Source organism: Eleutherodactylus coqui, chromosome 5, assembly GCF_035609145.1.
Source record: "Eleutherodactylus coqui strain aEleCoq1 chromosome 5, aEleCoq1.hap1, whole genome shotgun sequence".
Lineage (NCBI taxonomy): Eukaryota > Metazoa > Chordata > Amphibia > Anura > Eleutherodactylidae > Eleutherodactylus > Eleutherodactylus coqui.
This window is the reverse complement of record NC_089841.1, coordinates 160,302,327-160,330,111: the sequence shown is the minus strand read 5'-3', so window position 1 is coordinate 160,330,111 and position 27,785 is coordinate 160,302,327. Positions and strand designations below refer to the sequence as shown.

The window sequence follows — 27,785 nt, the reverse complement described above, 5'->3', positions numbered from 1 at the left end:
CTAATGCAAGACATCGGGGGAGGAACAAGGAAGGCATGCATTGTGCCTGAACATTTATCAATCTAGAAACATCCTGTCCTACCCCAGCCATTTTATTCTTCATCACCTCTAAATCTATAGAGTTCAGAACCCCTACACCTGTACCAATTCCCCCTAATAGGGTATCATACCATTTTCGTTTTCCTCTGGTGCAGGGTTTCATTGCCTGAAGAGAAATATTATAATGCACAATGGTTTTATGGCTCTTTGTGGATGATAAGGGGTGTCAAATGCCTGGGAGTTACCCAGGGCAGACATGAAGTGTTGCATTATTTCACCTGTGAAATGTGTACCTCTATCTGACTCGATTACCTCTGGTACCCCGTATCTGCAGATTACCTTATTCATGAGCTTCTTTTCGGTTACCTGCTCATTTACTTTTGTAACAGGGTACGCCTCCAACCTGAAAAACATCAACAACAACAAGCACATATTCATACTTCCCAACACGTGGGAGCTGAATGTCGTCAATTTGCAATCCCCGAAATGGGTAGAGTGGCCCTGGCAAGTGCCTTTGTGGTCAATTTACTTCTGCCCTGTTGCTTACGGCATAGCTCATGCAAAATTGGACAAATGATGTAGCAGCTACAGAGAATCCAGGGGGAAACCCTTTCTCTCTCAAGCATCAGTAGCATAGCTGCCTCCAATAGGTGAGTCTTTCTATGGATCAGCTGGGCCATCATGGGGTACAGGGATCGTGGTAGGCAAGTTACTGACTGTTTGCCATACGCCACCCTGTTCTACTGCTCCCATATTAGTCCATTTATCTTTTTCTTCTTTGCTGGCTTGTGACTGTCAATGTTCAAATTTTTATCAAAGTCCAAATCATAGTCTCTGACTTATGCGGTCAGTATCTTCTTTTCTTCTTTCTTCCACGGCTTAAGGACCACTGCTTTTGCTGTGAAGTCTGCGAGGGCGTTGCCTTTTGCTTCTGCAGTGTTGGCTTTAGTATGAGCTTTCACCTTTAGGATTGCTACTTTATCTGGTAGGAGTAGGGCTTTCATAAGGTTCTGCACTGCTACACCATTCTCAATGGGTTGTCCTACAGAAGTTTAAAAATGTCTGGCCTTCCATATTGGGCCGTAACCATGATCTATGCCGAATACATACCAGGAGTCAGTGTAAATGGTTACTTTCTGTCACTCTACACGCCTCAGTGAGGGCCTTCAGTTCCGCTTTTTGTGCTGAGACATGCGGAGGCATTTTTAGGACATCTTGTTGTGTGAACACTGCATATCTGGTGTGGAGTCGTCAATCACCCTGGTACCATCTATAAAAAAAAACAACTCAAAATATGTATTAACAAGGGGTTTCAATAAATCTTTAAAACGTAAACTTTCTTGTTGCATCAATGCTAGACAATCATGCTGATATTCTATTCCAAATAGATAACGTTCTTATCTGCAAAAAAATTTTTTTAAAATAGCTGATCTGTAATACATAGATCACCTATGCATCCCCCTCCCCCATTTGAAACAGGATACTCGATTGGAAGAAGAGTAGCCGGGTTCACCATTGAAAAGAAATATTAAAGGGGGGGCATGAGCAAAGCACATTGCAACCTTATTTGACGAGCTAGAGACAGATGTTTAGGTTGCACTTGAGTGAGTATACTCTGGATGTCATGAGGGGTGAGAACCACTAGGGGGGGTAGTTCAGGACCAACTCAGAAGACTTGTCAACCATTACTTGTACTGCTGCCACCGCACAGACACAGGAGGGGGCTCCTCGAGCTACCGGATCCAATCTCATGGAGTAATACCCAAGTGACCGTGGACGTCCTCCATGTTTTTGCGTCAATACTGCTGTCGCATGAAAGGCCAGGGACGGCAGTATGAGACAAGTCCCAAAAAGGTGCGAAGCTTTGGCAGCAGAAGAAGATACAGAAATGGCTTGAACTGCAGCCCTGCGTCGTTCTGTGAGATGTCTGCCTTCTTGAGCTAGACAACAACCTTTTGTTTACAAAGCTGTAATTTTTCCTTTTTAAGCCTTGCAGCCATTTTATGCTAAAAAAATTTTTAGAAGAGAAATGGATGCAGATTGACATGTTTTCAGATCCTCAGCACAAAGCTGGAAAGTCATTAACATATTGCAACAGCACAGTTCCCTCAGGCGGAGTCCAAGCCTGCAGGACAGACTGTAATGCCTGGTTGTACATGTTTGGAGAATTCTGCATTCCTTGTAGCAGGACTGTCCAAGCATTTTTATTTTTTTTTCTTTTAGCTTTACCATAATGCCCTTTTGTCTGAAAAAGGGCCGGAGATTCAGACTGTCTCCACTCTGGTTTATTATCTATGACCTTAGGGATTCCAATAGACCTTCTACAAAGGCCATACTAAGTACATGTTTGCCCATCTTTTCTATGCCCCTATACCCCAGATCTGACTAATGTTGTTGAAGGCGGGCATAGAATTGTTTTACACTTTCTTCCTTCTCTTTGTGTGATATTAGAAAGAGACAAGGAGGATTCTCTCAATTTTTTTTTCTTTTTCCCCAATGTTTCAGACAAATTAAAAATATTTTACCACTTCTCAATTCTCTATGTTTAATTTTATCCCAATCTGTGCCACAATAGTCTTTCACATAATTTTAGATTATAGTTCCCGCTGCCTTCCCTGTTTTACATCTGCTTCTATATCACCCTCCGCTCCCTGCATCTCTTTCTTGTCCTCATGCTTCCACTCACTAGCCTAGGATCTAGTGAGCATAGGCATAACCGGTTTGCACCGAGGAGCTCTGCAAGCAGGGCAGCTCTCTCTCCAATCCGGGTTCTGTTGTCCACAATGCCAGCAGGTCCATCCCTCCAGTCCAATGTTTGACCTTGGAGTGGATGACTTGGCATAGGGTGAGGAGGAGACGGTTGGAATTGAGATGAAGGAGGGGGTGAAGATGGAATAGGGAACTGACCCGACAATGAGAGAACATCTTTGAATTCTTTTCTCATTTCATTTTCAGCTACTGAACAGTATATATATATATATATATATATATATAATACAACATACTTCCTGTGTAGCCAAATATAACCAATTCTTAATTCACATTTCTTTGCAAAGACAAGTAGGTCTTCTAAAGCCCAGTACCCCCCCCCCCCCACCCTTTGAAATTTATCTTATCTTCTATAGAACACAGAAACTTGTCCAGACAGATAGCAAAGCTGTATAACAGGTTCCACTGCCTGTGACCATCTTCTATTGTGTGTAAATAACCTGGGCTGTCTATTTAAGATTAACCCAGAATGTAATACACTTGCCCCCACCTTACAAAACTGCAAATTCACACTCACTAAGGGGTTTTTTTTTCATTAACTCATACACAGACTGATAAGTATATAAGTATATATGTGAAGTAGATACTGGGATTGTATTTACTGTACACCAGACTTCCAATAATGAGCGAATTATGTATAGATAAGAAAAACTCTTAGTACCACGGTTTTTACACAATTCGCTCAGAATAGGCTACCCAATGACAAACACAATACAACTTATGCCCATTTCTACCCACATACTGATATTCACCACACTGCGACCACTCAGCGGCCAATATATTATAGGGGGCTTTATTCCACCCTGGCATAATTAACAATTCATCGGACACTTCTTTGTTCTTAGCTACCGACATTTTCGTACTATTGCGGATTTTCTTAAAAGGCGACATTTTCACACTATGCCAGATTATCACAAGAAATTCTTCAACTATCAGTTTATCAAAATTTTTCCTTTAAAACAAACTAGTGTATTACTCTCTGCGTAATCCTGTTCACAGCGCCATTTATGTATTGCTGCAAGGAGCAAGACTTAGTTCAAATTACGCTTTAAAGAGAGTTAGACACTATAAAAGGTTCATACTGTAGTTGATTGGGACCCTAATAAGTGGGATGGGGACCAATATTCATTTGCCAATTTCTTTAGCTATCTTTCACACCTTATCCTCTTTACCAGCAGTATGGACAATGGCTGGCGGCTTATGTACACCAAGAGGCTTATTGTTTTTATTCTTTCACACACATAAAACAATTGTTTGTTTCACTATTTTCTGTGCAGTCTTTTACACCTTATCCTCTTTACCAGCAGTATGGCCAATGGCTGGCGGCTTATTTACACCAAGAGGCTTATTATTTTTATTATTATTTTCTTTGTACACTCTTCAAATAAAATACTGTTGTTAATTGAAAATGAATTACACTTTAAATAGAACTTTTGTTATTAATTTGACTAAAGTACTTATCGGGTGTTTCAAGTACACAATTATCTCATATTAATATCTTAATTCAATAATATTCAAATTAACACAACTCAATATTTTTGAATTCCACATATTCCACGAATCTGTATATACATATATACACTGTGGTAATCCTGGGCTATTATCTCACACAACTAGTCTCAGGAATAAAATTAGATGCCCCTCCTTTGGTCACTCCATTTGTTCAAGTGAGAGACTTAACATGGAGTCTAAGAGTGACCTTCACTCTATACATTACCACAATATACATATATATACACCAACATCCACTTAAAATGGAGACACACTTCTCACCTAGGCTGGACTGTGTGGAGGGTGGAGCAAGACCTGTTCCTATTGTTCTTCCCTCCCATCTCCTTACATCACCTAGCTCCACCCCCTGTGGTCTGGCTCAGCATTTGGTCATTTTTGCTTCATTTCGTTTCTGGTTACCGGACAGTATACACCATATAACACAGTCTAACTCTCATACAGGTCCTTCCATTTATACACACACATAAAGACAAAAACATTTGCATGTCAGTTACTACTTTTTAAGTGTCAGTACTTCCTCACTTGTCTAAAAGTGTCGGTACTTTCCAACCCTGCTTATTTCCCCCCGTCTCAACTTCTTCTCTTATACCCATAAGAGGCTCCCATCAGGGATTTTATCCCCTGAAAATTTTAGGCTTCCCTGGTACAATTTATACCATGCCTTCCAGAGATCGGCAAGAGGGTTTCATATTCTGTACACTGACCATGCAAAGTAACAAATAAAGACAATAACAGTTAAACACCTGCACAGCATATTCAGACCACCATATGGATTCTTAAAAGCTTGAAGATTTATAAGAAGCATGCACTTCTTACCCCTCGAACAGGAAAGGAGCAGCCAGGAAGCACGGATAGATTGTGGCAAGATAAAACCTTACCTTACTGCGCAGTTTTTGTCAATCCGTGGTTCCGAGTGGCTCCTTATCCCATCTGGGTCTGGGGGGGGTTCGAGGTGTAGGTGGTCCTCTTGTTCCATCAAGCCCCGCGTTCGGGCGCCAATTAATGTTAGGGATAAATCCATGTTACATTAATATGCTGTGGGGCTCCAAATCAGAGGTGGTTATGGCGGCCACCGTGAGAAAGCAATAGACACAGGCATCACGGTCGTGTCTTAGAGCAATCTGCGTTTATTGTGTACATTGCCTTATTCTTATACAAAAATAAGTAGGCGTATCCAAGTGTCGTCCGAATCAAAGGCTAGTGTTGCAGAGGTTGAACTGCTATACAAAGGTCGACCTGCTTTACTGGTTAAACATAGACTTCTTGTCTGGTGTCTTGATCCCAATCTACATTTCAATCATATGCCCTACCTAGACAGCAGTTAAAAACAAAGCATTCCACACAACCTTTTGATCAGTGTAACGAGATAAACAAGATCTTGGAGACATGATGGACATTTAAGATTACACCTCTACTTAATGTAATTAAGTACTAACCTAAATGTACAAGCATTTAATGTATACAAATTCAGGCCTAAAGCCTCCGGAAACGTATATCACAGATGGATGAAATATATACATATATAAGTTTTCATGTTCATGACCCTCACAGATACATATGGCGATTGTTTCCAGTATATTGTTTCTGCACTTCCAGCTTTATCTTTTGAGAAAATTAAAGCAGGAGTGTTCAACAGTCCTCAAATTCGAGTTCTTTTACGTCATGAGAAATTCGTCAAGATGAATATGAAGGAACAGGCAGCATGGATGTCTTTTGTAGAAGTTACTAGACCGAATATGTAATAAAAAGCTTTCTTTATTCCAAATCCATAAAACCGGATACAAGCTGCGACGTTTCGGCCAGTTACTTGATAAAGGCCAGCAACTGGCCGAAACGTCGCAGCTTGTATCCAGTTTTATGGATTTGGAATAAAGAAAGCTTTTTATTACATCTTTGGTCTGCTGTGGATCCTCTTTATACTTTGATTGACAACTACTAGAGGCTTGTCCACCCTTCCTTGATTGGCTTGTGCAGACGGTTCCTCCCCTCTTTGGGTATGTAATACAGTGCTGCAGGGTATCCCGTGGATTTCAGATTTGTAGAAGTTACTAAAAATTTTCTTGATAACAAAAAAGCTGAGAATTATGAGGAACTTGTTGAAAAAATGTTAGTGGCCTTTCGTGAACTTGGATGCAACATGGGTGTTAAGCTGCATTTCCTTAATAGTCATCTCAATAAGTTCCCAAAAAACCTTGGGGATGTTAGTGATGAGCAGGGAGAATGCTTCCATGAGGACTTGCGTACAATGGCTAAAAGATATCAAGGACAATGGGAGAAGAACATGATGGCAGACAACTGCTGGTCCATAAAACGGGATTGGCCTGAGCAAGTACATAAATGCAAAAGCTATAAACGTAAATTTCTGCCAGACTAGAACTAGTGCCGACTGTAATGGCCTGTAAGTTGTTGTTCATTACCCTACACGTTTTGTAAATTATAAATACATTTGCATCATATCAACTAAGGTTTTTATTTCCCTATGTACCATGTACTTAATTGTATCAAAAATGCCTTAAAGTGAAATATTTAAATGCTAAATTGCAAAAAAACTAGAGCTTACAGCAAAAAATTAACTCCAGATTTAAAGTCAGCATACTCAAATTATACTAAAACAAGTGTTCATATAAATGCAACAATAAATTTGTTGGCCAGTGTAATTGTTGCGTGTAAAAGGGCCTAATGTAGCCAAAGGTAACAGATGACCAAAGCGCAGCAGGGGAGCAGCACAGGTGCTGAGAGGTGAGCATATTTTGTTTTTTTTTTCCATATATATCGTCCCCCCAATGCCACCAATTATTTGGTATTGGAAAAACCCTTTAAGGATAGACCATCAATTTTTAATCAGTGGAGATCCAATTCCTGGTACCACTGCTAATCTGCTGAATAATAGCTCCAGGAGGGGCTTTTACCCACTAGCGATATTTTTCCCTACAATACGAGAGCGATGATTATCAAACTAATGATTTTCAATGGTTTCATACTCATTTGCGATTTTTCACTCCAGACTCGCATAGCAGAGAAAAAATCTGCGATATCGCTCAGTTTTTCTGCCTGCACATCAATGAATGGCTGAGCGCTGCCTGTGATTGGCTGATCACTCAGCCAATCAGCACAGCCCTTTCAGGAGGCAGGGATTTTCATATCCCCGCCTGCTAAAAGAGCTTTACAGCAGTGCCGGGGAGCCAGCTGGAGGACACGCCTGAGCGGTGGAGAGGTGAGTATATACTTTTTATTTTATTTACCAGCTACAGATGATTTTCAGGGCAGGGCTTTACAATTAATAAAACTTTATTGATCTTATTTTTACTTTTTTTTTGCTCCCCTGGAGGACCACAACTAGCGATGCTTTGATTACTCCTGCAGTATGACATAATTCTATAGCATTACATCATACTGCGATTTGGTAAGCAGTCTATGAAGTTACCCCACGGGTACAGCTTGATAGGCAGTCTGCTAAGGCAGCCATAGGGCCTTTCAGAAGGACCCCAGCTGCCATGACGACCTCACGCGGGGAGGGGCTGTAAATGACAGTGGCATTTAAATGGTTAATAGCCACGATCAGTCGCGTGGCCGATTGCAGCTATTGCCTGAGGGTGGCAGCTATAAAAAAATAGCTGATGCCTGCGCTCTATGAAGAGAGGTCGCGCCGCGATCTCTCTCTTTATACATACCCCAACATTGCAGGACGTAAATGTACATCCTGGAGCGGGAAGGGGTTAAATAGAAAAAAATGCAGAAGATTGATTTCCTAATTTTTTCTAGCAACTAAACAGACAATTGCGCAGTCTTGGAAGACCTATCTTTCTGCTTTTTTAATGCAAGTGCAATAGTGTAGAGTTTGAATAGTTTAAAAAAATCACTGGTGTAGTAACCTGGGGGATCCTACAGAGTGGTTAAAGAGAGTTAATAAGTTCCTGAGATAGAAGCTGTTATTCCTGAAATAGCTATCCCAGCAACAGCTAACTGATTGGTGCTTTTGTTGCTTCTTACTGATTGGTGCTTTAGTTGCTTAGCAACACCAGAGCCTGCATGGAAAAGGTCATTTTAAGGCCACCTGCGGCGGGATTCCCTACAGAATTTCCACCCCTGGATGCCTGCATAGGATTGCATTACAATACGCAATTCTATGCAGACGGCCGCGGTTTGTCTGCGCAAAATCACGGGCAGCAAACAAACCGCGGCATGATCTAATTCCGTGCGGGGCTTGTCACTCACCGTCCGCCGGCTCTGCTCTGCGCATGCGCCGGCTGCCCAACAGCCGGCACATGAAAGGGCCGGAGCTGCGGGAGCGGGTGAGTCCGCGGTGTTCTCTGCAGGCGCTCGGGTCGGGTCCCGCTGCGAGAATTCTCGCAGCCAGATCCGACCTGGCCATCTGCAGGTGGCCTAAGTGTGCGTACACTGGCAGTTGAAAGTTGGAGATCATACCGTGTTTCCCTGAAAATAGGGCACCCCCTGAAAGTAAGATATTTGCAGAAATCCCAAATATAAGGCACCCCCCGATAGTAAGGCATAGTAAAGCATGCAGGCAAGTCAAGAGGCCTGTCCTCTGCTGCCATCCCCGTTGTCTCCTACCTCCAGATGTATAGGTAGATCTGCAGACAGTCTGCTGTTATTCTGTCCCTGCTGTGCTATACGAGTGTGCTGTTGTGAGCTCCCCTTGCTGGCTGGAAATGTCCATACTGTACGTTCTGTTCCTGCTGTACACGTCTGCTGTGATGAGCTCCCCCTGGTGGCCAGAAGCTGCAATACCGTCCCTGCTTACAAGTGGTACAGGAACTTCTGTCTGCAGACAGGTACGTTACTTTACAGCCCTTATATTTTTATGGCTCTGTGTGTGAGTCAGGCAACCTGTGTGTGATTCTTAAGGCTGGGTTCTCACAGAGCGTATTTCCAGCGGAAATCTCGCGGTTTGGTCACCGCGATAAACAGCGAGATTTCCCCCAGGAAAGCGCTGCTTCAAAACCCACGGCACTTAGCCGCTTGTTTTGAAGCGACCTGGCCGCACGCTTTTCCGTTTCTGTGGCCGGTGAATCCGCACCACAATACCGGCTTCTCCCAGCTTTGCCATGACAGATTTGCTGTCCCATGTGGACGAGATTTCTGAGAAATTTCGTCCACAAAGCTGGCCAATTGAGGGATTAGCGGCCACAGACGGATTTGCCGCGGCGAAATAAGACACCCCCTGAAAATAAGACGTAGCGCATATTTGGGAGCAAAAATTATTATAAGACACGTCTTATTTTCGGGGAAACAGGGTAGAATCCTAGAATGGTAGAGTTGGAAGGGATGTCCAGGGTCATCGGGTCCAACCCCTTGCTCAGTGCAGGATACACTAAATCATCCTAAACAAATATTTGTCCAGCCTTTGTTTGTGAGCAGAAGGGCAGAGGCAAAGACTAAAGCAGGAGAGGGATATAGTGCAGTGAGACAGCAAGCTTGTCATCAGAAGAGATAGAGGGAGGAAGAACAGAGAGTAGTGGAATTTCTCCTCCATCCTCAGTAAGGAAATCGGAGCCAGTCAGAAAGAGAGGTCATCATAATAGTGAGTGTTACCTCCCCTTGCGCAGTAAACGATCAGTAGAATATAATCTACCCTGCATGAGCTCCTCCAGCCTGTCGCTGACAGCCCGGACAGACTAAACGGAATATCTTTATTGTATTCAAATAAACTTCAGCCTGAGGGCTCCTTTCCACTGGCGATAGCGATATTGCTGCGAGAAAATCGCAATGTTAAAATCGCATCGCAACGCTGCAAATCGCAAGCTTTTGTGTTGCGATGCGAGAATCTGTTTTGCCATTGCACTGTATGGGTGATAGAAAAATGCCAAACGCTGAAACAATCCTCCCGCTGTGATTTTTAATCCTCGCATCACAGCTTGCCCTTAACCCTTTCCAATCCACTGTCTGACTTCTGAAGACATTATGATTTAAGGCTGTACAGCTCCGATGTTGGAAGACGTCCGTCGGGGTTCTCTTACTGTATATTGCCAGCCTCTCTACTGTCGGAACCTATCCAAGGTGTCACCTCATGCAGTATTGGCTTCAGCCAGCATATATCGCCATTGTATAACAGCAGAAAAAGAGTAAGCCACCTAGGAAAATCTGGATATAAATTGGATTGGAAAGGGTTAAACATCGCTAGTGGAAAGGTTGTCATAGAACAACATGTGTGGGACTTTTCTGCGAGAGCTCACACTCTCGCATCGCACTGAAAACATGCGATTACCTCGCCAGTGGAAAGGAGCCCTGAGAGAATTAAGAAATCTGACCCTGTCAATGTGGATACAAATGTACCTGTTGTTATCATTGCTCCCAAATCCACAAGAGTTTTTTAGTCACAGAGACAGAATAAGTCTATGTTTGGGAAAGTCGCCCTTCACAGAATAGACTTGGAATAAAACAAAAATTTTTTATTTAGAACTTGATTAAAAACATACACACACGAGGGCACACACACTGCTGAGATTGGAACGAGGCGATTTGCCAAACTCTTAATCAGACACACATAACTTGAAAGTACCAATCCCTTGATGCTATATAAAGTATTGTTGAACCTGGGGTAACGTTACACACCAAAGTTTAGTGTAATTCTCAATGGTGGAACATATCCCACAAAGCTAAGTATAGGGTGCGGTACTTATGGAGCTTCATTAGAGTCCATTCAGCAATGAATAATATCCAAGAATGAACATGAGCTCCAAAAATAGTGTTTATTAAATGAGTTGCAATTTGTAATGAAATGGAAAAAGCTCAAGCTCGAATATTTGCTTCAATGTGCTTCACCACAAGGATGTCAGGATCATCAGGAAAAAAAAGAGCTTTTCAAGAGCACATACAGCTAATAACTGAACACTTTAGGTGTCACTTAAACCACAGATCATATTATGTAGATGAATAGATCAATACACTCAATCTGCTTCTGATAATCAATAATAGAAGTGGATATCTTCCAAAGCAGGTGAAAGCTAAATTGAGAAATCTAGAAGCACTTTAGGGGATATCCTGAATTTGTGTATATTTTTAATCAAGTTCTAACTAAAATTTATTGTTTTATTCTGTCTATTCTGTGAAGGGCAGAGTGAACTGTCTCTATCACCTGACATTACATAGTAAACTGCATGCCTTCAGTTTACTGGCATCCAATTGGACTGTTCTCGTTATTTCATTACCATAAGTAAGGTTCTTTTCATATAAAGGCACTAGCTGATATACCCGGCTTCGCCCAAGTTAATTTGGTACTGGTGTTTATCTGGTGTTCACACGGAAAATTTTCTGAAGTCATGGTTACTTTAGAGATACCGGAAAAACATATGTTCACCATTTTGCATAGTTCTCTGCGTTACCCAGGAAACACCACGGGGAGGTAGCCATGCGACGTTTCCTTTACATAAAATGACATCAGGAAGTGAGAGAATTAGATTCCATACGTAAAATTTGGACGCTAATTCTTTTGCGCATAGAATTGAATAATCGGGTTGGGACCCATTAGCTTTTCCTATTTATGACATAATCAATGCTCGTGCCAAATTTCACATTTCTATGACACCAGAAAGTGAGAAAATTACATTCCGTACGTAAAATTTGGACGCTAATTCTTTTGCGCATAGAATTGAATAATCGAGTTGGGACCCACTAGTTCTTCCTATTTATGACATAATCAATGCTCCTGCCAAATTTCGAGTTTCTATGACACCGGGAAGTGAGAGAATTAGATTCCGTACGTAAAATTTGGACGCTAATTCTTTTCCGCATAGAATTGAATAATCGAGTTGGGACCCATTAGTTTTTCCTATTTATGACATATTCAATGCACGTGCCAAATTTAAAGTTTCTATGTGAAAAAATTACATTCCGTACGTAAAATTTGGACGCTAATTCTTTTGCACATAGAATTGAATAATCGAGTTGGGACCCATTAGCTTTTCCTATTTATGACATAATCAATGCTCCTGCAAAATTTCGAGTTTCTATGACACCGGGAAGTGAGAGAATTAGATTCCGTACGTAAAATTTGGACGCTAATTCTTTTGCGCATAGAATTAAATAATTGAGTTGGGACCTATTAACATTTCCTATTTATGACATTTTCAATGCCCGTGCCAAATTTTAAGTTTCTATGACATTGGGAAGTGAGAAATTTAGATTATGTATGTTAAATTTTGACGCTAATTCTTTTGCGCTAGAATTGAATAATCGAGTTGGGACCCAATTACTTTTCCTATTTTGGAGATAATCTATGCTTGCGCCAAAATTCATGTTTCTACGACATTGGGAAGTTGGAGAACTTTTGGCGAGTCAGTCAGTCAGTCAGTGAGGGCTTTCGTCTTTATATATATAGATTAGCATCACATACAGATATCAGCAGTCAATATCTAAACTACGCAGAGACTCTTACCAACCACCAGCTATGCGAGTCGCCATATTTGTCAGAGTAGCTGCCACTGTGACAAAGTGTAAACTTACACCACCCACTCGAGCTACCTCTGACTCGCTGCAGTAGGAGGGTCAAAACTTGGCGTCTACGAACAGGATAGTGACCACTATGACCTATTTCACGATGGTACTGTGAAGAGAAGTCCAGGTGGTCGAATTAGATGATCTCAGAACCTTTAGGCCTCATGTCCACGGGGAAAATCAGATCCGCTGCAGATTCTCCATGGAGAATCTGCAGCGGGTCCCTCCTGCCCCGCGGACATGAGCGCTGAAAATAACAATAAATAAGAATAAACTCACCTCCCATCCGCTCTGTTTCTTCTCTTCGCTGCGGCGTCATCTTCTCTCGTCGCGGCCGGATCTTCTTTCTTCGGCTCGGCGGATGTGCATGATGACGTCGGTGACGTGCCCCGCGCATGCGCCTGGCCGAAGCAAAATGATCCGGCCGCGACTGAGAGAAGATGGCGCCGCGCCGAAGAGAAGAACCGGAGCGTGTGAGTAAAATATGATTTTTGTCTCCCGCGGATCCGGACGGCTTCCATAGGCTTCAATAGAAGCCCGCAGGAGCCGTCCCCGCGGGAGACCCGCATGAAAATGGAGCATGGTCCAGATTTTTCCATGCTCCATTTTTTTTAAAATCCCTTTTATTGACCAACCGCGGGTATTTATCTACCCCGCGGGTGGTCAATGCATCCCTATGGGGTGCGGATCCGCGGGCAGGAGAAGAGTTAAAATCCGCTGCGGATTTTAATTCTTATTTTGCCTGTGGACATGAGCCCTTAGGCTGGGTTCACACATGATGGATTTACCGCGGTTTTCTTGCGGTTTTTCCGTTGCGGATTTGCCGCAACCTAACCGCATCTGCGGCAAATCCGCACCTGAGGTCACAATTGTGCTGCGGTTTTTGATGCGTATTTTTGAGCGGTTTAACCGCACTGAATTCCACATGAAAAGTGCTGCAGTAAAAACCGCAGCGTTTTTTAATGAAAGCCGCGTTTTTAAGTGCGGATTTTCGTGCAGAATTTAGGTGCAGATCTTGACTGGGCTCAAAAAAAAACTGTTTCCTGTAGTGATGTCATTGTCCCTGCCCACTGTTGTCCCTTGTAGGAAGAGGAAAGGCCCTGTGGCCATTTTGTGTTGGTATTTCTTCCAGATAGGCAGCATGGAAAGAGCTCGTACCTTGCGCCTCAGGAGGTCCTACCGCAGGAAACTCCTGCTGCTTGTTGTCCTGATGCTGAATCAGAAGGAAAAAAAGGTGAGCTATTTCACCTCTGATTATGTGTGTTTCACTGGCTTAACTAGAAATACTTGTCAAAAATGTTTGTTGTCACAGAGTGCAATTATGGGCAATTAGGGCCTAATCTCTTATTGCCAATTTCCCCTTGCAGACTGACCGAGGATCCCGGCATTACTGGGTCCATCCCCTCCTTTCCGAAAGGGGGGCAAAGGGGCATTTTGCCAGTCTTTTCCAGGATTTAAAAAAGTAAGCCTACTTTAGCACGTAAGGACGGTTGTCGTTGCACAGAGAATTGTTTTTAAATTTGCTCTCTCTCTCTGTAGCCATCCAGAGAAGTTCGTACAATTTTGCCGTCTGCCCATGGAGGCCTACGAGCGTCTTCTGGAGCTGGTCCGCCGGGACATTACGTATCAAGACACTCAGATGCATCAAGCGATCACTGCAGAGGAAAGGCTGCTCATCACCCTTCGGTATGTAATCATTTTTTATCATTGTTCGCTGGTCCCTAATTTATTTAAAACTGTGTGTGTAGGTGCGTCCATAGGTACGTGTACAGCCATCCATTATAGTCAGTGGATGCCTATATTGTGTTTGCTTTTCTTTTTTTGAACCATGTCAAACGTCGCCTTTTCACTGAACACTAAGATATTTCTGTCACAGTGTTTAATGAGAATGCGACACCATAAATTATAGATGCAGTGGCATAGGATGGCAATGTCACCACATAGAATGCAAAGGAGCAGTGTCTACTGGCGACGCTCCCCTTGACGGCCATAGTTTCCGGGCAATTCACTTTAAACAGCAAACACACTATCTGGCCTTGAGCTTAAGGCCGCCTACAGACTGGCGGAAATTCCGTGGTGGGATTTCCTGCGTGATTTCTGCTGCTGGAAGCTGCCAAAGGATTGCGTTAACAAACGCAATTCTATGTAGACAGCCGTGATTTGGCCGTGCGAAATCTCACGTGGCAAACTAATTGCGGCATGCTCTATTTCTGTGTGGGGCTCCCAGCACATGAAAGACCCGAGGCCGCGGGAGAGGCGAATGCAGGGGCTCAGGTCGGGTCCCGCTGCAAGGATTCTCGCTGCCGGATATGACCCGGCCGTCTGCAGGCGGCCTAAGGCTGCCTGCAGATGGCCTGGTCGGATCTGGGTGAGAGAATTCCCGCAGCGGGACCCGACCCAAGCGCCTGCAGAGTGCTCCACGTACTCACCCGCTTCCGCAGTTCCTGCTCGTTCATGTGCATCCGGGTGAGTCCGCGGAGCACTCTGCAGACGCTCGGGTCGGGCCCCGCTGCGAGAATGGGCCGGCGCTGGGTGAGTAACATTTAAGTGCGGGGCTCTGCGAGCCCCGTACAGAATTAGAACATGCCGCTGTTTGTTTGCTAAGCGCCATTTCGCGCATACAAACTGCGGCCGTCTGCATAGGACTGCGTATTGTAATGCAATCCTATGCAGGCGTCCAGGGCCGGAAATTCTGCGGGGAATCCAGCCGCGGAATTTCTGCCCATCTGAGAGGATGTGCATAGTTGCTTGTTTTCCGCATGTGTGTGGGTGTAAGTATTCTCGGTGCATCCATGGATAAAGAAGCACAGGTTAATCCAACTTCAAAAATGATTCCTCCAGGATGGAATGCACATAGCATTTGTGTGCCACTAATCCTGCCAAGTAGTCCAGCTGTCGTGGATTTCCTTTGTGAGTCCACGGCCTACTCAATAGGAAATGTTTGCACCCTTCCAGATTAATTATGGATTGGTTATGAGACTGTGCGCACAGCCTGAAGCAATCACACTGACACAAGTTCAGCATATGAAAACTTCCTTACTTCCTTTATTTGTGGGCGCGCAGCCTCTTTCAAAGAGTTTAACATATCTGCCCATCTGGGCAGGTCAAAGATTACATAGATACAACGTATTGTTTAATTATTGGATAAGCATCTTGAAATTCTTCCATCATCCAGTCATCTGTTATTGGCCATCATGTGGTAGCAGTCCGGAGAGGGCAGGACGAGATGAGTGGGTTGTCTTGGACCCACGTGTGGTTTCTCCAATATGATTGGAGGTTATAGCTCGAACTATTAATTGCATAAATTTCCTATGTTATTTGCATAAGTTTCCAGTAAAACTGCTTGGGTTATTATTGCGGTAGCTAAAAGCGGTAATGGTTCAGACTGCAGTTATTTATGTCTGATTTTACCCCTGCTAAAGTTACTAAGAATCGGGAAATAGACCGTTCTTGCTAAATGTTAAATGCTAGCTTCTGCTTGCATCTATAGGAGTTTAGAGAATGGAACGTTTCATCATTTTTTACATATAAGGAAGTGAATACATTGGATACACAAAGAATATATCTATATTTGTAGAAGAGCAAACAAAATGGAATAATCCTGTCATTGGTATACAGAATGCCTAACATATGAAAAACAGGTCCACTGTCCACTACACATAAAATGTATGTCCATTTCCCCGAAAATATAGATATGGCGGATATCCACTCCAAATCCCCCTTGAAACTGTCCGTTTCACTAAACTAACTACACTAACTGTCCCTACACTACCCCATATTAGTCCTCAACCATTGACCCTCCTCGACGTCCCAGATCGTGGTAGGCACACAATGGAGCAGGTAGTCATCGGGGTGGAACAGGTAGTCATCGGGGTTGGAATTCACTGTACACAACAACAAATAGAAATTAGGATAATTATAGAGGTGACAAATATAATTAATAACTTCTTAATCAGAATAAACTCTAGTGTAGAATGTTCTGAAAACTCAGTAGAGTGGGCGGTCTTTCACAACTGTCGCTCAGGCTGTAAATGCCCCTCTGATACCTAAGTGTGGGTTCATGGCAATCGGGTCTTTGGTACATAAGGATACTTAGCCGGGACACTGCGCACGGCCCTCCTGAAATATTGGTGGGGATATTTGTGTAGGAAAAATTACCACAGGACCAGACCCATCCTGCTTTAACTTGATCTCTGGCTTTATATTCATCTGGTACCCTCATAGGTACCCCTATGGCATCTCTGTACATCTGGAGGTCTAAGCTACCACCTGGGATCTCGAGGCATTAGGTTAGGAGAGGTTCGGCTTTTACTATTTCAGGTAAACACTGCATAACTTGTGTAGATCCCGCCTTCTTGATGCTACCTCAATTCATCCACAAAGAGTGCAAAATTAGGGCTATCTAATGACTGATCAACATGACCGAACCTCTGTCTCATTAGTAAGTGCATAATCATATCTATCAGTCTGGAAGGAAAAACTACAAGGTGAATATTCCCCTTTCCCTTTTCCAGAGGCGGCAAGTTAGCGGGATCGGGGGCGTTGTAACGCTGGCATGTTGCATGGCATGAGCAGAGTGCACTGCAGATAAAATAAAGCAAAATCTTAGCGAAAACCTATCACAGTGTTCTAAATACACAATGTTTTAAACTTTTTTTTTTTTCTCCTGTTGGGTATGTACCTAACTGAGGAAACAGGCTAATAAAAGACACTTAGTCCGTTTTCTCCACTGCCTTTGTACCTTAGATTTTTAGGGTACCTTTCATCTTTCCTACTTCCCCACTACTCCGTGTATGGTAGGGTGTGTAAAAGGCCTGGGATGTACCCAGAGTAGACATGATGTTGTATTAATTCACCCGTGAAGTGTGTACCTTCGTTTAACTCATTCACTTCCGTTACCCTGTATCTGCAGATTACCTCATTCATGAGCTTCTGTGTTGTTACCTGCTCATTTACCTTAGTATCAGGGTGGACCTCCGACCTGAAAAGACACCAACAACAAGCACATATTCATACTTCCCAACAGGTGGGAGCTGAATGTAGTCAATTTGCAATCTCTGAAATGGGTAGAGTGGTCTAGGCAAGTGTTATATGGCCATCTTACTTCTGTCCTGACTCGCATATGGCAAAGATCATGCAAACTGGACAAATGATGCAGCAGCTACAGAGAACCCAGGTGTCACCCATTCTCATTCAGTGTCGACGTCATTGCTGCTTTTGATAGGTATGTCTTTCTGTGTACCAGTTGGGCCATCATGGGGCACAGGGACCTCTGTAGGCAAGTTCTGCTGACTGTTCGCCATACACCGTCCTGTTCTGTTGCTCCCACCTTTAGTCCATTTTTGCTTTCCTTCCTCGCTGGCTTGTAACTGTAAAGTCCCTAGCATATCAATGTCCAAACTTTTGTCAATGTCCAAAGTTTTTATCAATGTCCAAAGTTTTTGTCAATATCCAAAGTTTTTGCCACTGACTCATGCTGTCAGTATCTTTTCTTCTTTCTTCCATGGCTTGAGGGCCGCTGCCTTTGCTGTGCAGTCGGCGAGGGTGTCGTCTCTCGCTTCTCCATTGTAGGAATCGGTGTGAGCTCTCCACTGCCAGGTAGTAGTAGTAGGGCCTCCATGAGACTCTGCACCGCTGCACCATTCTTAATTGGCTGTCCTACTGAGATAAGAAACTGTCTGGCCTTCCATATTGGGCCGTAATTATGAGCTATGCCAAATGCATACCAGGAGTCAGTGCAAAGGGTTGCCGTCTTACCTTCTACCACTCTACACGCCTCAGTGAGGGCTTTCAGTTCCGCTTCTTGCACTGAGACATGCGGAGGCAGAGCTTCTGCGTTTAGGACATCTTGTTGTGAGACCTCTGCATATCTGGTTTGGAGTCATCAATCCTCACCCTGGTACTATCTACAAAAGAAAACTCAAAATATGCATTGTTAACAGTGGGTTCTAATAACAGTTTTTATCAGAATCTTGTTGTAAAGAATGAAAAAAATTTAAAAAATAGCTGATCTGCCATACTCAGATCACCTATGCCTCCCCTCCCCTGTTTGAACCGGAATACCTGATTAAAAGAAGAGTAGCCGGGTTCAAGGTAGTACAACATTGGAAAGAAATATTAGGGGAGGCATGGAAAGAGCACATTGTAGCTGGATCTAACAGGCCAGAGATAAGTGCTTGGGTTGCACTTGCATGAGTATACTCTGGATGTCAATTGGGGTGAGGACCACTAGGGGTAGTCCAATACCAACTCAGAAGATTTGTCAACCATTGCCTGTACTGCTGCCACCGCGCAAACACATGAGGGAGCTCCTCGAGTCACTGGATCCAACCTCATGGAGTAGTATCCCAGTGGGCGTGGTTGTCCTCCGTGCTTTTGTGTCAATACTGTCGTCACATGGCCAGAATAGATCCATGGGCGACAGTATGAAACAAGGCCCAGAAAGGTGCAGAGTTTGGCAACGGATGTAGGTACAGGTATGGCCTGGACAGCAGCCTTTTGTTCCTCTGTCAGATGTCTAGTTCCCTGGCTAAACAATGATCCCGGAGAATGACCTTTCCTGCAGAACTGGGGTTTGTCTTTGGAGGCCTCCAGGCCTTACAGCCATCTTCTGCAAGGGAAATTAACAGTGAAATTGTGGCCGGTCGGCAGTTTTTCTGAAATCATCAGCACACAGCACCTAACATGCATGGCTGACCCTTCACCCCTTTTTTTTTTTTTTTTTTTTAACTAAGGGGATACTGTTTGACCCAGGGGTGTGTATCCTGGTTTCTGATATATCATCATGGTACATACATTCAATTTCCCTATGTCTGTCTTGTAGGTGGCCCATAATTTGTCAGGAACCGTGGAAAGCTGAGTTTCCGCAGCGGCTATCAGGCCAAACACATAAGCCAGCTCCACTAAAAGAGCAGTTTAATTTACAAATTTTTTTCTGAAATGGCACCTGAGGTCCCAACCCGTACCAATCCATCTGACGCCATTTTGATGGATGCAGACGAGGTTTGCTAGGACATCAGTGCCAATAACAGAGACATGAATTATATCAGGACAGAATAATCTACAAACATCTATCCATATTAGAGATGTGATATTCTTTAAGTGAATTCATTATTAGTTTAATCTAATTTAATCTAATCCGCCTGCAATGTCTCATCAAATTTGAGACCGGAGCAAAAATAAAACAAAACTTTTTCTGGCTGCCCAAGATTCTCACCCCTCCTTTGTGGACAAGAGAGGGATGACCCATTACGTATTCTTGCATCATCTAGCGCCACCCCTCTGAATTTGGCTGATCCCTTACTTCCTTAAATTTTCATTCAAAGTTTGCAGTCCTCGGATACACATCACAACCAAGTAAAGTCTTATGCATCACACAATTTACATTTTACGGGTCAATCTGCCCCGTCCCTCCTGTGGATACCAGGCCTTATAGTTACCTGCTTGTTTCCCATTCTTTGGCTTCTCCGCTTAAAGGGGTTGTCCCGCGCCGAAACGTTTTTTTTTTTTTTTCAATAGCCCCCCCGTTCGGCGTGAGACAAACCCGATGCAGGGACTTAAAAAAAAAACCGGACAGTGCTTACCTGTATCCCCGCGCTCCGGTGACTTCTTACTTACCTGGTGAAGATGGCCGCCGGGATCTTCACCCTCGGTGGACGGCAGGGCTTCTGTGCAGTCCATTGCCGATTCCAGCCTCCTGATTGGCTGGAATCGGCACATGACGGGGCGGAGCTACGAGGAGCCGCTCTCAGGCACGAGCGGCCCCATTCAGAAAAGAAGAAGACCGGACTGCGCAAGCGCGTCTAATCGGGCGATTAGACGCTGAAAATTAGACGGCACCATGGAGACGAGGACGCTAGCAACGGAACAGGTAAGTGAATAACTTCTGATAACTTCTGTATGGCTCATAATTAATGCACAATGTACATTACAAAGTGCATTAATATGGCCATACAGAAGTGTATAACCCCACTTGCTTTCGCGGGACAACCCCTTTAACCTAGATCTATACCTAACTCCCTGTAATTTATTTAATTTTATACTGTCTGCTAATTTATCTACCCAGGGACTGCTGGACGCTGCAGTACTAATGCTTCTCCCAGTGACTTCCTCTTTTTAAAATCTCTCCCTCGTACAGCCCCTCCTTGCCCTCCGCAGACCACAATGTATATTAACTCTATAACACAGAATGGAAGAGACAAAGAGTCAGGAGTATAATGGAGAACGTGGCTAATTTACTTTTACAACAGTTCTGTCCCAGACTTGTTCCTGGTCGTCCCTCCAGCGTCAATGCTTCACCATCGCCCACAAGGCCCTACTCTTAGGGGGATTGTAATCCCTACCTCACCTCAGAAGGAGGACATGGACCCCCCCGGGCTATGTTTTTCAGGTATCCACGTCCTCTATCTGTACAAGTTAACACCTCGTAGAGTGCGCCCTCGCTGGATTCTACGGCCTTCTACACTATCCCTAGGCGAAAGGGAAACCAACTGACATTTTAAACCAGAGAGCGGAGCAGATGCAGTCTTAGATGCCAGGCATCTCCATCTGATTGATAACGTACTGTAATTCACATATTGTGTGCCAAAGGTTGCTGAGTGACTGAGATATTATTCTATCTCCTTATTTACTGAACTGTTATACAATTAACCTGTTATATTGAACGCTGGTGTCTTTGGCATGCGTGGGTACCGACGCCATTTCAGCCAGCCTTCTCTCCCTCTGACTGACATTCAGGAAAATTCTAACGTCTAATGTATAACTACTATGCTGTAACTTTACGGTCACAGCTGTGACCACCTAACATTGTATGTGGTTACAATTGAATTTGGGGACTTGGCAAACATAGATGTATTTTCTGGTGGGCACGGCGGACTATGCAGTTTGTTACAGTTTGTAACGCAACATTTTCTGCATTCTTTAACCCTTGTATTCTTAAAGCCCCCACAGGATGTGAGTGGCATATAACTCCTTACATTTGTATGAAGGACGTACAACAAAGATTAGATTACATAACAAAACATACGAACAGTAGTTGTTATTTGTCACAACACATAAATTTGCTTTCTCTTCTATCGCTTGGGTCTAATCCACCTGCTCTAACAATTTAGTTGATCACTGAATGTCCATCTGTGACCCTAGACACTATGTGCCTTAAAACTTCTATCTTACCTGCCTTATGCTGAACTTGTGTCAGTGTGATTGCTTCAGGCTGTGCGCACAGTCTCATAACCAATCCATAATTAATCTGGAAGGGTGCAAACATTTCCTATTGAGTAGGCCATGGACTCACAAAGGAAATCCACGACACAGCATTATAAACAGCTTCTATTGTGCCCAAATTACAAACTGAGTGTATGACCTTAGTGATACTTTTGCCATTGTGATTATGCTAATTTTTGTTTTTTTTCAGCTTTCTTGCCACAGGAGAGAGCTATGCATCCCTGCATCTCCAATTTCGGGTTGGTAAATCAACCATCACCGAAATTGTGAGGTGCACATGCAGCGTCATCTGGCAGAAGTTGCAGCCTATTGTGATGCCTTCACCATCCGAGGAGGCTTGGCACCGTGTCGCAGCAGGCTTTCAAACTGTGGCCAAATTTCCAAACTGCCTAGGTGCAGTTGATGGCAAACATGTACGTGTGCTTCAGCCAGCGCACTCAGGCTCCAAGTTTTATAATTACAAAAAATATTTTTCGGTTGTCCTGATGGCGGTGGCTGATGCACATTGCAAATTTGTTTACATCGACGTCGGCGCCTATGGTAGTACTGGAGATTCTTGGGTGCTGCGAACATCACAGATTGGGATGCAAATTCTCTGAGATGATGTAACGCTCCCAGCCCCCAAACCTTTGCCGGGAACCACACATCCAGTCCCCATTGTGATGCTATCAGGTGATGCTTTCCCTCTAATGCCAAACCTGCTGCGCCCATACCCGCGAAGAGGACTGAATGCCCGGAAGAGGATTTTTAATTGTAGGCTGAGCTGGGCACGTAGAGTGGTTGAGTGTGCCTTCGGGATTATGGTTAGTCAGTGGAGAGTTTTAGGCACTATCCTAATGGTAGACCCTAAAACAGTTGATGACCTTGTCAAGGCATGTTGTGTTCTTCACAACTATCTCCAGGAATATCGCCCTGAGATAGATGTTGAAGATCTCGAACCAGCCTTTGACACGGCCATCAACTGGGGTGCTGGTCGCCCTGCTGCTACTGCTGTGCAGGTGAGGGACAACTTCACTGGCTATTTCCTTAGTCCCAAAGGCACCATGCCATGGCAATACTCCTGTGTGGGTGGTGTGCAGCCCTAAATGCAGCTTCATCCCCCAGCAACAGACTCCAGAAGAACGCAGAAGACAAGTTCAAGAATATGCTTGTTTATTAGGGCAAAATCTGAGACACTCCATTACATATGATGGTGTCTTCACACCAGTGTGCACTTTTGAACCAAAATAAAATTGTTATGTTTATTACAAAGATTTTGAAAGATTGTTTCATCTACCACTTTATTCTACCTTGAAATGGTTCAATTGCAATAAAACAGTTGTTTGTTAAGTTACCAAATCTGGCCTTGAAAGGCAATTTTTCTCAACACTGTATTTTTAAAGTTTTTACGATTTAGGAATGTACACAAATATTGTACAATACAAAAACCATGTATAGAAACACAAAAATAAGAAAGTTGTTCGCATAGAACTAGAGAAGTTGCAACCCCATCCTTGGTGGATAGCCAGCCAGCTAAAATACATCGTGAACCGGGAGCGTTAAGGCACTTGTTCACCACAGTGTTTTTTTTTTTGATAATGAAATGTACTCAAAACTTGTATGTTGGTTACATTACAAAGATCAGGTACATATGCACAAAAATAAAAAAGTTGTTCGCATAGAACTAGAGAAGTTGCAACCCCATCCTTGGCGGACAGCCAGCCAGCTAAAATACAACGTGAACTGGCAGCGATAAGGCAATTGTTCATCGCAGTGCTTTTTGGGATAATGAAATGTACTCAAAACTTGTATGTTGGTTACTTTGCAAAGATTAAGTAAAGAAATACAAAAATAAAAAAGTTGTTCGCGTAGAACTAGAGAAGTTGCAACCCCAACCTTGGCGGACAGCCAGCCAGCTAAAATACTATGTGAACCGGCAGCCATTAGGCACTTGTTCACAGCAGTGTTTTTTTTTATAATGAAATGTACTCAAAACTTGTATGTTGGTTACATTACAAAGATCATGTACACATACACAAAAATAAAAAAAGTTTTTTGCATAGAACTAGAGAAGTTGCAACCCCATCCTTGGACAGCCAGCCAGTTAAAAAAAACAAATAAATAAGCGCCCAAGAGATAACAATTTAAAAAAGAAAAAAATAACACATTCAATCCCGTTCAGTTTCACCCCAATTGGAGACTTTATATTCCCAGCAGCAAATTTGCCTTTGATCATCAGCAGTAAAACGCGACAAACTGCAGCTTCAAACACGCAGCACTGAGTTGTGGGTTTTGAAGCGACTTTGCCGCACATCTTTCTCTTGAGAACAGCACTCCCTAGTAGGAGGGTGATGGCCGCAAGCTTGAAAATTAGTCTGGGTTCAGACGAGGCTGATTTGCCGTGGGAATTTCGTCCGCAATTTTGATGTGGCAAATCCTCCTGTGGGCGCTTATCCCGTGATCAGCCGTCAATGTGGACGATATTTCTCAAATTACTTGTCCACATGGAACGGCAAATCCAAAGCAGCAAAGCGGCCAATTGAACATTCTGCGGATGAGGTGACCGTGCCACATCGCTGCCTTTAACTGTCCTTGCTGCTACGGATTTCCTGTGCCATTAGGGCGATGTTTCGGAGAAATCTCGTCCACATTGGCTGGCTATTCCTGGGATTAGCGGTCACTGGTGCATTTGCCGCAGTGCAATTCCTTATGGATTGTCCGCTTGAAATCAGCCCTGTGTAAACCCAGCAAAGTCATGTAACTGGAGGGGAGGAATGTGTTAGCATTTGTATTTTGCAGCAGAGCAGTGAGTATCCGTAGTCATAAATAGAAGATTTTCCCCAATCTTTCCCATGACCATCAATGCAGATTTCTGGGACACACAGCTATCCCATGCAGTGTCCCAGCATTTACAAAGATGTTGTCCGCAGTGATTGAGTACAAGACATTGCAGTGATCCGCATTTTGCTTTTGGATCACTGCAATGTCGTGTAACTCTTGAACAACTCTTCTTCACTTCCGGATTGAGAACTGGGTGGTGGTGAGTACAAGACAGAGGAAGTTGGTTGCGTTCTTTGCGGCAAACGGCTGTTCATCAGTGACAAAAAAGAGGATTGTGAAGTGAAACCGCCTGTCATGGTATCGGTGTAGCCAGTATAGGGAGAGACATACTGCATGGGATAGCCAGGTGTCCTAGAAACCCTTTCTTGATGGTCATGGTAAGATTGGGGTGGAGACAACATTCGTGGGGCCGCCTCTACCGCAAAGGACGCTGTTTTTATGGCCTTAATAATATCACAGCAGTCTGCATTAGGCCTGGGTGATACAAAGACCTCCAGAACTGCATAAATGACAGGTGCAATTGCCCACTGACGCCCTGAAGTTAGCTCGCGAATGCAGGCCGCCACTGCCGCACCCATCGTATCCCACTGATCCTCAGTGTCAGCGCGGCGCAACATAGCGAGCGCTTCTTGGGCTGCATCTGGTTGGTTATTTTTCCGCCGTGGCCGAGCTGAAGCGCTACGCCCTGACCGCTCGGAAATGGACCTCCTGGTAACTCCCTGCTTTGCTACTGCTGCGAGATGCGATTTGATCCACCACTTCTGGGGCAACAGAAGAGGCATCCAAATCTGGTGTGCTCTGCTGACTGTTGTCCAAGGTTGGGGTATTTTCACGAACTTCAGCATCCTCCTGTGAGACTTGCGACGCCTGAACATTCCTGCTGGATCTGTTGAAGAAAAAGGAGGAAAAATTTAGATATAGTACCAAAAACAATTAACACAAGTCAAGGCACCAAAGAAGCAAGTAAATTCGGAATAGACCTTACGGGCGCAATTCTCTACTTGTCTGCAGAAACGTCAATTCATTATAATGGGCACATTTTTTTTTCCGATGGGGAAGCGCCACTCATTTCACAGTTGCAGGAAGAACACCTAGATGAAGAGTAGACTTGTCACAGTAGGGTTCTGTTATATCTCTAAAACATAACTTTTAATCATCAATAAATAAAAAGGAATTTGTATCACAAAGTCCTAAATTCTAGACACACAAATACATAAATAAAAACTGCACCCCTATGTTTTAGGAAGGGGAAAACAGTGTAGAAATCACCTAGGAGACCGATAATTTGTACCAACGGTATCGGAATTTCTATCCCTATACCCAGTGGTATACGTCCTAGGGCTAGAATAGAAACTAGGTCGGCTCACTAAAGATGATGTTCCCGGCTTGCTTAGATAGCTACAGCTATTCAATAAATGAGAGACATAGAAAAACACCTCCGCTTTTAGAGCAGGTGCGTTATTCCTCCCATAGAGAAAATGCTGTCTTTGCTGTCAAAAATGCCGTAATTGTGAGAGCAATCATGCTATTTCGGCTAATTTCAAAGAAATCAGGTATATAGCTGACATCTAGGCGCTAAAGCTCAACACAGTTTTTTTTGTGAGCTGTAGCCAACCGAAAAAAAGTGCAGTACACCAAGCTGCCAAATTATTTCGTGGGTTCAACGCGTTTCCGCTACAGATGGCGTAGCTTCATCAGGAACCACCAAAAAGATTTTTGCGAACAAAATCAGTCAGCTTCTAGCTAATCGGTTATTCCCAAAATCGGGAAAATATAACCTCAAAGAAGAGGGAGATAGACGATCCTATCACTAGGCAAATCAAATAAATAAACCCAGTTTCCCCCAAAATAAAGTTGCAGGAACAAAAACAACAAAGTAGCAGCACCAGCCTCTGTGGTAAAAGTTATGTTTTAGAGATATAACAGAACCCTACTGTGACAAAAAAAGGAAGCGCCACACTTCCCCAAATTTCTTAAATCTGTCACGAACTGACTGCCAACGATTTTTCACATCTTTCACTGCAATTAAGAATGAAATTAAAGCAAGCCCCTCATTGCTACATGAACAAATGACACAGGAAAACTGGCACATATCACAGTCTACTTACATATCTCACTTTGAACGCCAGCTGTGGCATTATCCCAATCCGGGTACATTCCAGAGCATACGGCCAGCCAGGCACCCGCCTTCACATCCCGATCACTATACCCTTCGTCTGCGGGATCCCAGATTTGGGGCTTGCTTTCAACCTACCAGAAATAGAGAAAAGAACATGCTATAGCATTCAATGATTTGTGCAAGTAAAATGTACAGTGGCTGATGCTGATAATCTCACCAACATTATCATACGCGAAACGTTTATCCCCATCCGCTGGTACCACGCCATTGCACGGAGTAGATCTGATGCTTTTTTATTAAAAAAAAAAAGAAGTGCCAGTCTTGGTTGCAACGACTGTGTGCTATTGCTGCCTGCCTCCAATTCTCTTACCTGGGGATATTGGAGGGGGGGGGGAAATATGGAAATATTATTAATCAGGCCGCCATAGGGATAAGACACAACATGCACACGGTGACATGACCTCATGCACTCAAAAAGCAACTCCAAAAAACTTCGGCCGCGCCCATGCAACAGCACACCAGGGACCAGGGAAGAGCATTGCAAAATGGAAAAAGGCAAAAAACAAATGGCCGTGCCGTTGCAAAACCACAACATGCACCAGCGGGAAGCATTGCAAAATGGAAAAACGCAAAAAAAAAGAGCCGTGCCCACCCATGCAAAACAACACCATGCAGCAGGGGGAGCATTGCAAAATGGAAAAATGAAACAAAAAAAAACCGACGCGCCCATGCAAAACCACACCATGCAGCAGGGGGAGCATTGCAAAAAGGAGAAATGCAAAAAAGGGGCCACGCCCGCCCATGCAAAACAACACCATGCAGCTGGCGGAGCATTGCAAAATGGAAAAAT

The 27,785-nt window shown here is 43.7% G+C and overlaps 1 pseudogene and 1 gene segment (V, D, J or C); both read left to right on the top strand.

Annotated features, from left to right (window-relative positions):
* Positions 1 to 27,785, top strand: part of LOC136627977 (Ig lambda-1 chain V regions MOPC 104E/RPC20/J558/S104-like) — an 884,291-nt gene that overhangs the window by 821,864 nt on the left and 34,642 nt on the right.
* LOC136627194 (uncharacterized) lies at positions 14,414 to 23,081 on the top strand (annotated as a pseudogene).